The sequence below is a fragment of the Ambystoma mexicanum genome, chromosome 5q, assembly GCF_040938575.1.
Source record: "Ambystoma mexicanum isolate Mex_15411 chromosome 5q, UKY_AmexF1_1, whole genome shotgun sequence".
Lineage (NCBI taxonomy): Eukaryota > Metazoa > Chordata > Amphibia > Caudata > Ambystomatidae > Ambystoma > Ambystoma mexicanum.
In genome coordinates, this window is record NC_090933.1 from 1,376,260,512 (window position 1) to 1,376,276,424 (window position 15,913).

The window sequence follows — 15,913 nt, forward strand, 5'->3', positions numbered from 1 at the left end:
GTAGAAGTCCTAGGCACCCATGTGGGCCTCTGCCAATACAGTGAAAGGGGGTAGAAGACCTATGTAACCCTGCTGGCCTCTGTCAATACAGACAAAGGGGTAGAAGTCCTAGGCACCACTGCTGGCCTCTGCCAATACAGTGAAAGGGAGTATAAATCCAAGGCACCCCTGCTGGCCTCTGCCAATACAGTCAAAGGGGTAGAAGTCCTAGGCACCCTTCTGGCCTCTGCCAATACTGCCAATACTGGGAAAGGGGGTAGAAGGCCTAGGCACCTCTACTGCCCTCTGCCAATACAGTGAAAGGGTAGAAGACCTAGGCACCCCTGGTGGCCTCTACCAATACTGGGAAAGGGGGTAAAAGTCCTAGGTACCCCTGCTGGCCACTGCCAATACAGGGAAAGGGGGGTAGAAGTCATAGGCACCCCTGCTGGCATCTGACAAAAAAAGGAAAGGGGGGTAGAAGTCCTAGGCACCCCTGCTGGCATCTGCCAATACAGTGAAAGGGGGTAGAAGGCCTAGCCACCCCTGCTGTCCTCTGCCAATACAGGTAAAGGGGGTAGAAGACGTAGGCTCCCCTGCTGGCCTCTGCTCATACAGGGAAAGGGGGTAGAAGCCCTAGGCACCCCAGCTAGCATCTGCCAATACAGTGAAAGGGGTAGAAGTCCTAGGCACCGCTTGTGGCCTATGCCAAAATAGTGAAAGGGGAAGTAGTCCTAGGCACCCCTGCTGGCCTCTGCCAATACAGGGAAAGGGGGTAGAAGTGCTAGGCACCCCTGCTTTCCTCTGCCCATACAGGGAAAGGGGGTAGAAGTCCTAGGCACCCCTGCTGGCCTCAGCCAATACAGGGAAAGGGGGTAGAAGACCTAGGCATCCCTGCCGTCCTCTGCCAATACAGGAAAAGGGGGTAGAAGTCCTAGGCTCCCCTGCTGGCCTCTGCTCATACAGGGAAAAGGGGTAGATGCCCTAGGCACCCCAGCTGGTATCTGCCAATACAGGCAAAGGGGGTAGAAGTCCTAGACTCCCCTGCTGGCCTCAGCCAATACAGGGAAAGGGGGTAGAAGTCCTAGGCATCCCTGCTGGCATCTGCCAATACAGGGAAAGGGGGTAGAAGCCCTAGGCACCCCAGCTGGTATCTGCCAATACAGGCAAAGGGGGTAGTAGTCCTAGGCATCACTGCTGGCCTCTGGCAATACAGGGAAAGGGGGTAGAAGTGATAGGCACCCGGGATGGTCTCTGCCAATACAGGGAAAGGGGTAGAAGTCATAGGCACCCCAGCTGGCCTCTGCCAATACTGGGAAAGGGGTAGAAGTCCTAGGCACCCCTGCTGGCATCTGCCAATACAGGGAAAGAGGCACCACTGCCGGCCTCTGCCAATATGGGGAAAGGGGGTAGAAGTCCTAAGCACCACTAGTGGCCTCTGCCAATACAGGGAAAGGGGGTAGAAGTCCTAGGCAACGCTGGTGGCCTCTGCCAATACAGGGAAAGGGGTAGAAGTCATAGGCAACCCTGCTGGCCTCTGCCAATACAAGGAAAGGGGGTAGAAGTCATAGGCACCCCTGCTGGCCTCTGCCAATACAGGGAAAGGGGATAGAAGTCCTCGGCACCCCTGCTGGCCTCTGCCAATACAGTTAAAGGGGTATAAATCCTGGCACCCCTGTGGGCCTCTGCCAATACAGGGAAAGGGGGTAGAAGTCCTAGGAATCCCTGCTGGCCTCTGCGAATATGGGGAAAGGGGGTAGAAGTCCTAAGCACCACTAGTGGCATCTGCCAATACAGGGCAGGGAAAGGGGATAGAAGTCCTAGGCACCCCTCCTGGCCTCTGCCAATAGAGGGAAAGGTGGTAGAAGTCATAGGCACCCCTGCTGGCCTCTGCCAATACAGGGAAAAGGGATAGAAGTCCTAGGCACCCCTCCTGGCCTCTGCTAATACAGGGAAACTGGGTAGAAGTCATAGGCACCCATGCTGTCCTCTGCCAATACAGGGAAAGGGGATAGAAGTCCTAGGCACCCCTGCTGGCCTCTGCCAATACAGGGAAAGGGGTAGAAGTCCTAGGCACCCATGTGGGCCTCTGCCAATACAGTGAAAGGGGGTAGAAGACCTATGCAACCCTGCTGGCCTCTGTCAATACAGACAAAGGGGTAGAAGTCCTAGGCACCACTGCTGGCCTCTGCCAATACAGTGAAAGGGGGTATAAGTCCAAGGCACCCCTGCTGGCCTCTGCCAATACAGTCAAAGGGGTAGAAGTCCTAGGCACCCTTCTGGCCTCTGCCAATACTGCCAATACTGGGAAAGGGGGTAGAAGGCCTAGGCACCTCTACTGCCCTCTGCCAATACAGTGAAAGGGTAGAAGACCTAGGCACCCCTGGTGGCCTCTACCAATACAGGGAAAGGGGTAGAAGTCCTAGGTACCCCTGCTGGCCACTGCCAATACAGGGAAAGGGGGGTAGAAGTCATAGGCACCCCTGCTGGCATCTGACAAAAAAAGGAAAGGGGGGTAGAAGTCCTAGGCACCCCTGCTGGCATCTGCCAATACAGTGAAAGGGGGTAGAAGTCCTAGCCACCCCTGCTGGCCTCTGCTCATACAGGGAAAGGGGGTGGAAGCCCTAGTCACCCCAGCTGGTATCTGCCAATACAGGCAAAGGGGGTAGAAGTCCTAGGCTCCCCTGCTGGCCTCAGCCAATACAGTGAAAGGGGGTAGAAGTCCTAGGCAACCCTGCTGGCCTCTGCTAATACAGTTAAAGGGGTAGGAGTCCTAGGCACCCCTGCTGTCCTCTGCCAATACAGGTAAAGGGGGTAGAAGTCCTAGGCTCCCCTGATGGCCTCTGCTCATACAGGGAAAGGGGGTAGAAGCCTTAGGCACCGCTGGTGGCCTCTGCCAACACAGTGAAAGTGGTAGAAGTCCTAGGCAACCCTGCTTGCCTCAGCCAATACAGGGAAAGGGGGTAGAAGACCTAGGCCCCCCTGCTGTCCTCTGCCAATGCAGGCAAAGGGGGTAGAAGACCTAGGCCCCCCTGCTGTCCTCTGCCAATACAAGGAAATGGGGTAGTAGTCCTAGGCATCCCTGCTGGCCTCTGCCAATACAGGGAAAGGGGATAGAAGTCCTAGGCATCCCTGCTGGCCTCTGCCAATACAGGGAAAGGGGGTAGAAGTCCTAGGCACCCCTGCTGGCCTCTGCCAATACAGTGAAAGGGGAATAAGTCCTAGGCATCCCTGCTGGCCTCGGCCAATACATGAAAAGGGGGAAGAAGTCCTAGGCACCACTGCTGGCCTCTGCCAATATGGGGAAAGGGGGTAGAAGTCCTAAGCACTACTAGTGGCATCTGCCAATACAGGGAAAGGGAGTAGAAGTCCTAGGCACTCCAAGTGGCATCTGCCAATACAGGGCAGGGGAAGGGGGTAGAAGTCCTAGGCACCCCTCCTGGCCTCTGCTAATACAGGGAAACTGGGTAGAAGTCATAGGCACCCCTGCTGTCCTCTGCCAATACAGGGAAAGGAGATAGAAATCCTAGGCACCCCTGCTGGCCTCTGCCAATACAGGGAAAGGGGTAGAAGTCCTAGGCACCCATGTGGGCCTCTGCCAATACAGTGAAAGGGGGTAGAAGACCTATGTAACCCTGCTGGCCTCTGTCAATACAGACAAAGGGGTAGAAGTCCTAGGCACCACTGCTGGCCTCTGCCAATACAGTGAAAGGGGGTATAAATCCAAGGCACCCCTGCTGGCCTCTGCCAATACAGTCAAAGGGGTAGAAGTCCTAGGCACCCTTCTGGCCTCTGCCAATACTGCCAATACTGGGAAAGGGGGTAGAAGGCCTAGGCACCTCTACTGCCCTCTGCCAATACAGTGAAAGGGTAGAAGACCTAGGCACCCCTGGTGGCCTCTACCAATACTGGGAAAGGGGGTAGAAGTCCTAGGTACCCCTGCTGGCCACTGCCAATACAGGGAAAGGGGGGTAGAAGTCATAGGCACCCCTGCTGGCATCTGACAAAAAAAGGAAAGGGGGGTAGAAGTCCTAGGCACCCCTGCTGGCATCTGCCAATACAGTGAAAGGGGGTAGAAGGCCTAGCCACCCCTGCTGTCCTCTGCCAATACAGGTAAAGGGGGTAGAAGACGTAGGCTCCCCTGCTGGCCTCTGCTCATACAGGGAAAGGGGGTAGAAGCCCTAGGCACCCCAGCTAGCATCTGACAATACAGTGAAAGGGGTAGAAGTCCTAGGCATCACTGGTGGCCTCTGCCAAAACAGCGCCTATACACACAAGAGTGAGAAGGAAATGGCAACAGACAGGCGACTCCCATACTAGGCCTGACGACATTTCTGGTAGAGCCGGAGAAAAACAAAAGGTGAGGTTGAGGGGTGCAGAAAGGGAGGGGAGGAACAAAACAAGCGACTTTCGTAGTAGGCCTGACAACATTTCAGATAGTGCTGGAGGGAGGGGGGGAACAGTAAGGGGATGAGGGAGCGACAGACAAGGTTGCTAGAAGTCCTAGCAAGAGGGTAGAAGTCCTAGGCACCCCTGCTAGCCTTTGCCAATACAGGGAAAGGGGGTAGAAGTCCTAGGCACCCCTGCTGGCCTCTGCCAATACAGGCAAATGGGGTAGAAGTCCTAGGCTCCCATGCTGGCCTCTGCTCATACAGGGAAAGGGGGTAGAAGCCCTAGGCACCCCAGCTTGTATCTGCCAATACAGGCAAAGGGGGTAGAAGTCCTAGGCTCCCCTGCTGGCCTCAGCCAATACAGTAAAAGGGGGTAGAAGTCCTAGTCACCCCTCCTGGCCTCTGCCAATACAGTGAAATGGGGTAGAAGTCCAAGGCACCCTGGATGGCCTCTGCCAATACAGTGAAAGGGGTAGAAGTCCTAGGCACCCCTGCTGTCCTCTGCCAATATAGGCAAAGGGGGTAGAAGTCCTAGGCTCCCCTGCTGGCCTCTGCTCATAAAGGGGAAAGGGGTAGAAGCCCTAGGCACTGTTAGGCTGAATCCTATGCAGTTCCCTTAGGGAACACTACAAAAGATTAAGACTACAGGCATATGTAATAAATCCCCTTTGGTATCAGTCTGTACCACAAAGATTTAGTTGGTAGCTGTGGCCGAGCAGTCAGACCTATCTCAAAAGGGAGATGAGCAGTATTCAGGGTTTGCACAATAAGGCTACAATACTATGGAACAAGGAAACACTGACCAAAGCTTTGTATCAAAAAGAATATATATTTATTTTACACACTCTTAAGTTCACACACAAATCACTATCATTAAAGCAAGTTAAAACAGTCAGGGAAAGTATACACAACTCCCTATTTAAATTGTAGACAATTTTGACCAAGAGTGAAAACTGAGCAAAACGGCACAGTGTAAACCAAGCAGACATGGCATTCTAACAATTTCTTCAGAGGTAGGGAAAGGACAAGTCATACAGGGTTAGACTACTAAAAACATCAGCAACACTTCCCAATTGCATTGTGAACAAGTTAGGCAAGGCAATACTTTAGTATAAGCAATACTTTGGTGAAAATCGAGCAAAATGGCACTTCAGCAATATAGAAAGGGGAAGGAAAGGTGGTTATAAGAGTTTAGGTGCACCAAAACATTTCTTAGTGAAAAACAATCTAGAGAAGGCAGTTGTAACAGATTTAGCCAGAGTCAAGAGGCCTGTGCCAGAGTCAATGGTACAAGGCAAGTGCTCAGGATGAAACGGTTCTAGTAGCTGCAGTCAAGTCTTTGTTTAACGATTTGAAAAGGCGGTTGCAGATATAAAAAGATAATGTTAGACGAAAGAGGTGGCCAACCCAGAAGGCAAGTAAAGGATTTAAAACACCTTTAGCAGTACCCAACGAAATGGGAGGCCTGGCGGAACAAAGTACCTTGAAAGTGGAAGAGGCTCCTGCGGTGGCGGTAGTTCCTGGCAGTTCCTGCAGTTCGGGAGATCCAGCAGAGGAAGAGAGGCTCTCCTCGAAGGAAGGTTCGAGTTACTGCACTGTCCAGGGATGAAAATAGCCGCGGTGATGCCAAGATGAAATAAAAGGTACGCTCCTTTAAATCACGGTTGTGGTGGACGGGTGCCTGGCTATCCGGTCTCCTAGTGCTGGGAACTGGCGATTCGACCAAGGCAGGTCCTGGAAGGCAATTGGCGAACTGGTTGGTCCCACCAGCTCAAGGGAAGAAGACTCTTGCAGGTGAAGATCTTCTCGAGTCGTTGGAGAAAAGTGGTGAGGATCTGCAGCAGGGCTTCACCGGTGGTTCAGTCGTTGCAGATGTCTTCAGCTTCTCTCCTCTTCGGGTTTCTAGTTCCAGTGGCGACGTCTTGCTCTTCCAGTCCTCAGGACCCTGCTTTTATGCAGCAAGACCCCCATTCATACAGCCTAGCTGTCACTCACACAGTGGGGTGGCTCTCCTGGCGGGATAACCCCCCAGCCTATCAGGGCAGAGTGCAACTTGGGTTGCGTAACCAACGCTGTCCAGGGTGCCTATTCCCCCTCCCACACATCCTGTCTAGCCCAGACTCAGTGGCGCCGAGAGGAGGGCGTCTGTGCAGAAGCCCGCCAAAAGGACGAACAAAGGATCCCTGACCTGGGTTAGGATTTCAGAGAAAGACATGAGAAAGAAATATTATCAAACATCTGGCAATAAAAACCTACCAGAGTAAAGTTAATATTAAAATAAACCGGTGGTGTGTTAGAGGCTGTCAGTAAAAGTTGTAGCCTCGAACAATGGGAAAATCCCATAGGGAAATATCCGAAGTCGAATATTTACTGTAGTAACCGCTGCCACCAGCCAGAAACTTAGGAGAGAGGGACTTTACGGTACCCTCTCGAAAATGAACACCAGGGAAAAACTATTAACCCTTTCCAGTACTTCCATTGTAAAATGGGTTGTACTGGTTTTGTTCATAACTATTGACTAGTAAAGTCAATGGGGACTTTACATGCCCTGGGAGAGAGTAGTCAGTCCCAGGGTATGGAATCTATTTTTGGGGGGTCGATATGACACCCCTGTGTTACTGCACTGAGGGTGCTGTGTAACACACATGTAAAAAGATGATACCTATGAGGGTGAGAAAAACCCCATAGACCATAAGCACACAAAGGGCCTCATTACGACCCAGGCGGTAAGTTACCGCCTGGGTCGTACCTTTACCACCAGTAATGGTTGTGGAGGGCTCGTGGGAGAGCGAGATGCGCTTTGCTAGTTCCACTTCTACCACTGGCGCTAGCATGGAAAAAACTGCTATATAATTATTAAATCGCTCCAGACCCATTTCTCTTCTAATTGCCTCTCTATCAAGGAATTCTTTAGAGTCTTCATGTTCGCTTGTCCATGGTTCTTGAATTGAATAATTGGCTTCATGAACAGTGTATTTCCCAGGGATTTTGTAAACTGCCTTTGTGCACGTACTGTTATTTCCAACTTGGGTGGTACTGGGTTTTGGTACCTCCATGCCGGACAGTTGATAAATGTGTTCCATAATCGCCTCATCCGTCAAATTATCAATAATTCTACAAGAGTTTCGGGGGATCCCAGCATGTGGATGTGAATTGCTCTTGGCTAGAATTACACTTGCCTTTTCATGCCCCTTGCTGTCGCCACTAGAATCAAGAGCCGAAGTGCAACGTTCTGGCTCTAGTGCCAGAGTGAGCTGGTTATTTGTGGGAGTTGCATAAAGTATACTCTTGTTATTATCTGTTGTTCTCTCCTTCCTCCCCAAGGGGTTGCAGTTCAGAAGAGTTTAGTAAACCTAACACCGCCCCCTGCGCATTCATGGTGGAAATGTTTTGCTCTGCCGGCCTGGTTCCAAGCCTAACAGTCAACTTTCTTCCACTCCTCACGACATTAACCATGATTAACTTAAACAAATTTCTGAAATGCAGGAGCCTCGCCTTATGGGTTTAGGCTGAAAGCCTCTAATCGTAATATGAAGGAGTGCTTGGATATCAATTGTCTCTATTTATTGAATACATTTAGAATCAGTCTCAACTTCAGTAAGTATATTAACAAACAGGGACGTCATTTCACCAAAATGCCAGGGGTAGCGGAAGTGACATCACACAACCCTGGAGTGGGGGCCAGGTCATGCAGCCCTCCCTGGGGGCAGATATCTGCTCCTAGGAAGGGACACCTGACACCCTGGAGAAGTGAATGACAGGCCCCCCCTTATCTGCCCCCAGGAAGGGCTACATGAGATGCATACATGCCAACCCTCCCGATTTAGGCGGGAGACTCCCGATTTTTTCATTAAAAACAGTACTATTTGTTACTGTCTCCCGCCTAAAATAACAATATCCCCAATGCATTCCTATGGGGAAAATGCATTCTCCCGATTTCCGTGCTGAAATCTCCCTCTCAGGGGCTTCAGAATGTTGGCATCACAAAATTCCCCGGCGGTTTAGGTTGTCCCCCAGCCTGCCCTAAAGAGCAGCCCACCATTTTCAATTTTTTTCTTTGTTTACTAAACTTCACTTGGTGCAGATGGGCACATTGGTGTGCCAATCTGCCCCCAGGGTACCCCCAGGGTGTCCAAACCTTACTGCTCCGCCCACTAGGGGGCCTGTCCCACATTTTCTGGTGGCTTTCCCCCCCACCCCAAATGGAGGGGGAGGGCACCTCATGCAGCCGTTCGTAGGAGCTCCAGGTGTGCCCTTCCCATCCATTTGGGGTTGGGGGAGAGGGCCACCACAAAATCGTGGACACACCCCCCAATGGGTGGGGCAGTAGGTTTTGAGCGCCCTGCGGGCAGAATGGCACACTATTGTGCCCATCTGCGCCAAGGGGAGTTGGGTAAACATAGCAAATACGTGAAAATGGTAGATAGCATTTTAGGGGGGTCTGTGGGGCACCCCAAACCGCGGGGCAATTTTGTAATGGGAAGGGGTGGTGGCCCTACCCCCCACCCAAAATGGAGTGGGGGCCATGTCATGCAGCCCTCCCTGGGGGCAGATATCTGCTCCTAGGAAGGGACACCTGACCCCAGGGGGAGGAGTGCATGACAGGGCCCCCTTATCTGCCCCAGGGAGGGCTACATGAGATGGCCCGCCCCTCCATTTGGGGTGGGGGTGGAGAGGTGCACCCCCTTTACATTACAAAATTCCCTGGCGGTTTAGGGTGTCTCTCAGCCCCCCGTAAAGGGCAGCCTACCATTGTCAATGTGTTTCTTTCTTTACCAAACTTCCCTTGGTGCAGATGGGCACATTGGTGTGCCAATCTGCCCCCAGGGTGCCCAAACCTTCCTGCATCACCCACTGGGGGGCCTTTCCCATGCTTTTTGGTGGCTATCTCCCCCTACCCCAAATGGAGAGGGGCACCTCATGCAGCCGTTCGTAGGAGCCCCAGTGAGGATTGCATGAGATGCCCCCATCCATTTGGGGTGGGGGCAGAGAGGGCCAGCACAAGATGTCAGAAAGGCCCCCCAATGGGTGGGGCAGTAGGTTTTGGGCACCCTGGCAGCAGAATGGCACACTATCGTGCTCATCTGCGCCAAGGGGAGTTGGGTAAACAAAGCAAAGAAGTGAAAAATATTTACTGCACTTTAGGGGGGGCTGGGGGCACCCCAAAGCGCAGGGGAATTTTGTAATGGGAGGGGGTGGTGGAAAAAATGGAGTGGGGACCATGTCAAGCAGCCCTCCATTGGGGGCAGATATCTGCTCCTTGGAAAGGACACCTGACCCCAGGGAGGAATGCAGGAAAGGCCCCCCCTTATCTGCCCCCAGGGAGGGCTACATGAGGTGGCCCGCCCCACCATCTGGGGTGGAGAGGGCCACCACCCCTTCCCGTTACAAAATTCCCTGGTGGTTTAGGGTGCCCCTCAGCCCCCCCTAAAGTGTAGCCTACCATTTTCAATAGTTTTCTTTGTTTACCCAACTTCGCATGGCACAGATGGGCACATTAGTGTGCCAATCTGGCACCAGGGTACCCAAATCCTACTGCCCAATCAACTTAGGGTCCAGTATGGGTGGGTTGGTATTTGGCTGGGCTGACACAGATAATGTATGTGTTTTTTTTTTCCTTTACAGGCCTTGAGCAGTTCAAACTTCTCCCTTGTTATGTATGTATGGAATTTTGGTTATTTCAACATTGTACAGTACGTGGAGGGCTGATTGCTACTGGGGTGGGTCGGAACTGGGCCTGTAGTGTTGGTGGTGTGAATGGTCTTTGGGAAGTGAAGGGTTCCATAGGGACAGCAATCATGGCTTCTCATTGATCAATGTCTGATGCAGAGGCTTTAGATGCAGTGAGGGTCAGCAGGAAAGTGCTTGGGGAAGTGAGGTGTCCATCGATGAAAGTTCCTCCTCCTGCTCATCATCATCATCATCTGATGATGAAGAGGATGAAAGAGTACATCCACCTTTTTGCACACTTCCCACATGCAGTGGACCTGTAAGGGGGATGGGATATGCAGGACGTCCACCCAATATGCAAGTTCATGACATGGCTGAAGAGTCACAGTGGGTGCCTCCAGTAATGGCTCAGCCTGTTGTGCCCCCTTTCACTGGTACATCAGGGTGCACAGTGAATACAGATGGGTTTCAGCCTATTGATTTGTTCAACCTTTTCGTTGATGATGGGTTCATTGCAGATGTGGTTCATCAAACCAATGTATACGCTGCACAGTTCTTGAGGTCAAGGGGCCCCACTCTGAAAACCGAGTCCAGAGCACAAGCATGGGTTCCCACAACCGATGTTGAGATGAGAAAATGTTGGGGTCTCTGTGCATACTCGAAGTTGGTGTGAAAGACAGCGCCTGTAGGGCAGGTAGCCAAGTGAGCCAATGTGCACTTGCTATCAGTGTCCGGATTCGAATGCAGCCACATGACATTTGAATGCAGACACAGTTCATGGTTTACGTTGAAATGATCGAGAAAAAAAAAGGTTGAAATGACCAAAAATTCGAAAAATGCTACCACCAAAGGATCGAATACCAAATACCAAAAGTGGGGTGTGGGGGGGGTGTTATGGGTGGGGGGGGTGGGGGGGTGTGTGTGTGTGTGTGTGTCTGTGTCTGTGTGACTGTGTGTTTTGGCAAATTATCGGGGCTGAAATGTCCAAAAACAAAGTGTTCGAACTTTTGGTAATTCGAACACTTTGTTTTCGGATATTTCAGCCTCGATAATTTTGCCTTCGGTACAATCGCTAGGATTCACAGTTCATATGCAATTGCTGGAAAATTATGTACAAGATATTGCCTGGAGACACAGTTGCATTTTGAGCAGCTGTGGCGCAAGTGATTTGGTAGAGGTGCGACTGCTGAAATGGTTGCCTACTGACTGCAGACACAAAAGGGGTTTGATGACCAGTGATACGGTGGGTGCCTTGCCGTGGCATCACTACTCACAAGGACGAGCCTCCTTGTGCTAAACCCCACTTTACCTGTCCGACTGCATTGAGACCTGTATGTAATAGAAGTGTGAGCAAAGGTGCATGTGAATGGGCTTTCCGACAGCACTTTACTCTTTACTGAAGAGAACTTACTGTACAAATGATTTGCCCATTGTCACTCAGATACGACACCTGCACATACAAGGTCTGAATCTCATTGGGACACCTGTGGGACCGCAGAAAGGTAGGCCATATTTCGGTGGGTGGCCAGAGTGAAATGTCTGACAATTGTGTTTCTTTTACCCACATTTCAGAGACATTTCCTTCTGCCTACCCACCGAAACACGCCACCAACAACACATGGCCTACTGTCCCGCGTTCCCACAGGTGTCCCGACAAAAACTGTACCTCACATGTGTGGGTGCACCTACCTGGAGCAAAGGGAAAAGGCAAACCCACTGGTAACCCCAAGCCATTCAGCACAGCATATTTTGTTCATGTTGGCAACCTACAGATTTGGGCTTAGGGTGTCGAAGCCACCAAGAAAAAAAGGGAACCCCATGCATTTCTGAAAAGAAAACACACGTGGGAACCAACAGAGGCCTGACTTGTGCAAATCGACCCAGAATGTATTACCCAGAACCCCAGCAAAGTCTGAAATGTGGCCAAAAAACACAATTTCCGCAAATTTCACTCTGCTCATCCTCCGAAACACGCCGCCAACACCACATGTTCTACCTTCCTGTGTTCCTACAGGAGTCCCATTGCAAACGGTACATAACATGTGTGGGTGCACCTACTTGGGCGCAAAGGGAAAAGGCTAACCCACTGGTAACCCCAGGTCTTACGGCAAAGCACATTTTGTTCATGTTGGCAACCTACAGATCTACAGATTTGGGCCTAGGAGGTCGAAGCCACCAAGGAAAAAAGGGAAACCCATGCATTTCTGAAAAGAAGACACCCTTGGGAACACACAGAGTCCTGACTTGTGTGAATCGACCCATAATTTATTACCCAGAACCCCCAGCAAAATCTGAAATGTGGGCAAAAAGAAAAACACAATTCCCGCACATTTCACTCTGCTCACCCACCGAAAAATGCTGCCAACACCACAGGAGTGCTTGCTGTTTTCTTCCTGGAGGTTTGAGGTTTCCCCTTGTCCTCCTTTCTCCTAGAGATTGCAGTCAGCATGTCCTGGGGACTGGGGGTTACAGTTTCCTATATAATTTCCCCTTTAAGGTTCTCTCTCTGGCCTTCCTAGTCTGCTCCTGTTTCCTTTTGCTGGGAGGCCTGGGGGTGCTTGATATAACTCCAAATGTTTTTAAGCCATTCCCCAACAGGACTCTCCCAGGTACTTCACTCTGCACACTAACAGGCATCTTGACAGTCATGTCATTGCACTGGATGAGAGCTGGTAATTGTGGAAGCATTTGGACAGGGCCTCCAGCAAGCTTAGTGAGGTATTTGGGTGCCTTAGCAACATCCTCTACCTTGAAAAAAGATTCATCAACTACAGTTATGCTGACCCCAGTGTCTCTGATGGCAGGAGTCTCCTGACCATTAACAAGAACACAGAGCCTCATTACGATCCAGGCGGTAAGGGGTTAACGGCGCAGTAAAAGGTGGCAGCGCCGTTAACCCCTTACCGCCTAATTACGAGGTCCCTTTGCGGGTCCCTACCTTAACTGCTGGTTTTACCAGCCGTTAAGGACGGGACCCGCAAAGGGACTTTGGAGGTAATTACGGTACTGCAATTTGCGGTACCGTAATTACTGCCTTCCCCAATCCCATTGAGCCCTATGGGGGCTATTATAGTAGCCTCGAACATAAACCCGCTTGACCAAATACATTTTTTTTTGGCTACGGCTGGGTTTATTCACCATTTCTTTTTGTTAAAGTCTTTCTCTTTTTTTTCTCTGCCCACCAAACCGGGGATGATTGCTTTGTTCGCTGTCTTTTCGCAGGCTTCTGCACAGAAGCCCTCCTTAAGGCGCATGATAGTCTAGGAAGGCAGGATGTGAGGGAGGGATCTTCGGACCCTGCCATGGTTTGCCTTGGTAACCCAAGTCGCACTCTTGTCTGATTGGCTAAGGGGACTGGCCTTGCCAGGCCAGCCACACTGCTGTGTGAGTGATTGCCAGGCTGTATGAATGGGGGAACACTGCATAAAAAGCAGGTCTCTGGGACTGGAAAGACAGAGTCGCCACTAGAACGAAAGAACCAACGAGGAGCTGGAAAAAGAGAACCTCTACCACGACTGAACCGCCCGGTGAAGCCCTGCTGCTGGTCGAATCTCTGAATCTGACGACAGAGAAGATCCTCCAGGAAACTTCTTCCCTTGAGCTGTTGGGACCAACCAGTTTGCCCAAACTAAAAGCCAGGACACCTCCTCTAGTCGAATTTGCTGTACATAGCTACATTGGGCCGGATAGCCTGGAAGGTCGGATGCTGCTTGATTTTTAAGGAGCGCACCTTTTATTTGTTGTTTTGCTCTGCTGCTGGCTACTCCCCTGAGTGGCGCAGGACCCTCCAGTCTTCCTGCTTCTTGTCAGTCCGACAGTCGCTTCAGGAATCGTGAGCCTGCAGGAACCGCCAGGAACATCTGCCACAGCTACAGCTCCCTCTCCGTTTCAAGGTACTGTGCAAATCCGATTGCTCGTTTCGTTCAACTGCGATAAAAGTGTTATAAATCTTTTGCCAATCCGAGGGCTTGTCCGCCTCTTCTCTTTGAACTAACCTTTCTACCAACCAACCTCGTCCGGAATCAGTGCCACAATCTTTACTGTGAACTACCCTGAACTGTGTGATCTTGAGCAAAAGACTTTTGACCTATTGACTTTGACCTTAAGCCTTTTCTATCTGATCTCCTCACTGTAGTTTCTCTTGTTCTGTTGCCCTGAGTCCTTACCTGTTGGTTTGCCTATTTTCTTATAACTTTGTTTTTCCCTCCCCTTTTAAATTGCTGGAGTGCCATTTTGCTCCCACTTCATTTTGTGAGCTTAACTTGTCTGGAATTTAAGGAAAGTGGTGTGGTGTATTCATTACTGTGATTTTTGACTTGTTTAGAATAGTGAAATGTTATACAACTGTTGAGTAAATAAATATATATTCTTTTACTTAGAAACCTTGAGTCAGTGTTTGCCTGAACCATAGTAATTGCTGTCCTTTGTGTAACTATTTGTAATGCTCACTTACTCTTGAGATAGGTCTGGCTGCTCCGCTACTATTACCACTATAACTGTGTAGTAAGGCTTGTACCAAAGGTGAAATTGTACTCTCACTTGTAGTCTTAATTGTGTGTTGTGTTCCCAAAGGGAACTGCATCTAATTCTGCCTAACACTGGTGTACAGAGGTGAGGATACACGTATAGTAATTACACTTAGAGTGCTGCTATTACCTTGGATCAACTAACCACAAGGCTAACATCACTAAAAAGCAAAAATGAGTCATGTCTGTTATGGAAAGCCACAATCAGGAGACCCTCCTGAGTTACACTGCTGATCATTTGAGAAATCTGTGTAAAGAAAGGAAACTCTCTGCTATAGGCAAAACATCAGAATTAGTTGAAAACGTGTTAAAGAACCAAAGTCTGGGGTGTGGGTCTGAAATGCCTGACTCACTTGCAAATGTGAAAAGTATTGAGGATGATGCTATGTATATTAATGATGAGTTGGAAGAGGTAGATATGTCTCTTAATGTAGACCTCCCTGATCCCTTGCCTGCTCAACAACCTCAACCCTTGTCCACTGGGACCCTCAGAGGTCCTACACTCAGTCCTGAATTCATAGCTCTAGAAAAGATGAGGCTTGACTTGGAATTCAAACATATTCATGCTCAAACTGAACAAAAGCATCAAGAACTTAAACTCAGAGAAATGGAGTTGAATCATGAACTTGAAATGAAGAAATTGTCTCTTGAGAATGCTTCTCTCCCAGAGTCTTCTAGGTCTTCCAGTCCTAAGAGACCCTGTATGCCTAAAGAAATTTTGGGTATGTATGAGGTTAAGCTTGATGTTTTAGATTGGTTGGCAATGTTTGAGTATAACCATAGTATTCAAGGTCTTTCGGGGAATCAATTGCTTCCCTGTCTCTTCTCTAGTCTACCCACTGTTGCATCTGATTTTGTGATGGAGTTGGGGGAGGTGGACAGGATGGATTATGAGTGTGTGAAGCTAGCTTTAATTGCTAGATTTGGGAAGACCCCATCCCAGTACCTTAAGAGGTTTAGGACCCTCAAAAAGCATGATGGTACCCCTTGGGCTACCTGGGTATGTGAGTGTTTGAAAAACTTAGATGGTTGGATTAAGGGTTACAGAGTGAACACTTATGAAGGAATGAGAAATCTTGTTATGTTGGAGTCTATTTTTGATGTCTGCTCTCCTGAGCTCAGCAATTACTTGGCTGATTCTAAGGAGATGGATCCTAGGAAGTTAGCTAAGGCTGCTGACTTGTGGGTTGCCAACAGGGCTACTCACAAGGATGCTGGGGCAACTCAGAAAAAGGATGAGGGGAAACAGCCAAAGAAAGACAAGGATAATTATAACACCTCCCATCCAGAAGAGGTCCTCAAACATAACCAAGGTAAGCCACATGGAAAACCAAACAGGGCTAGTGA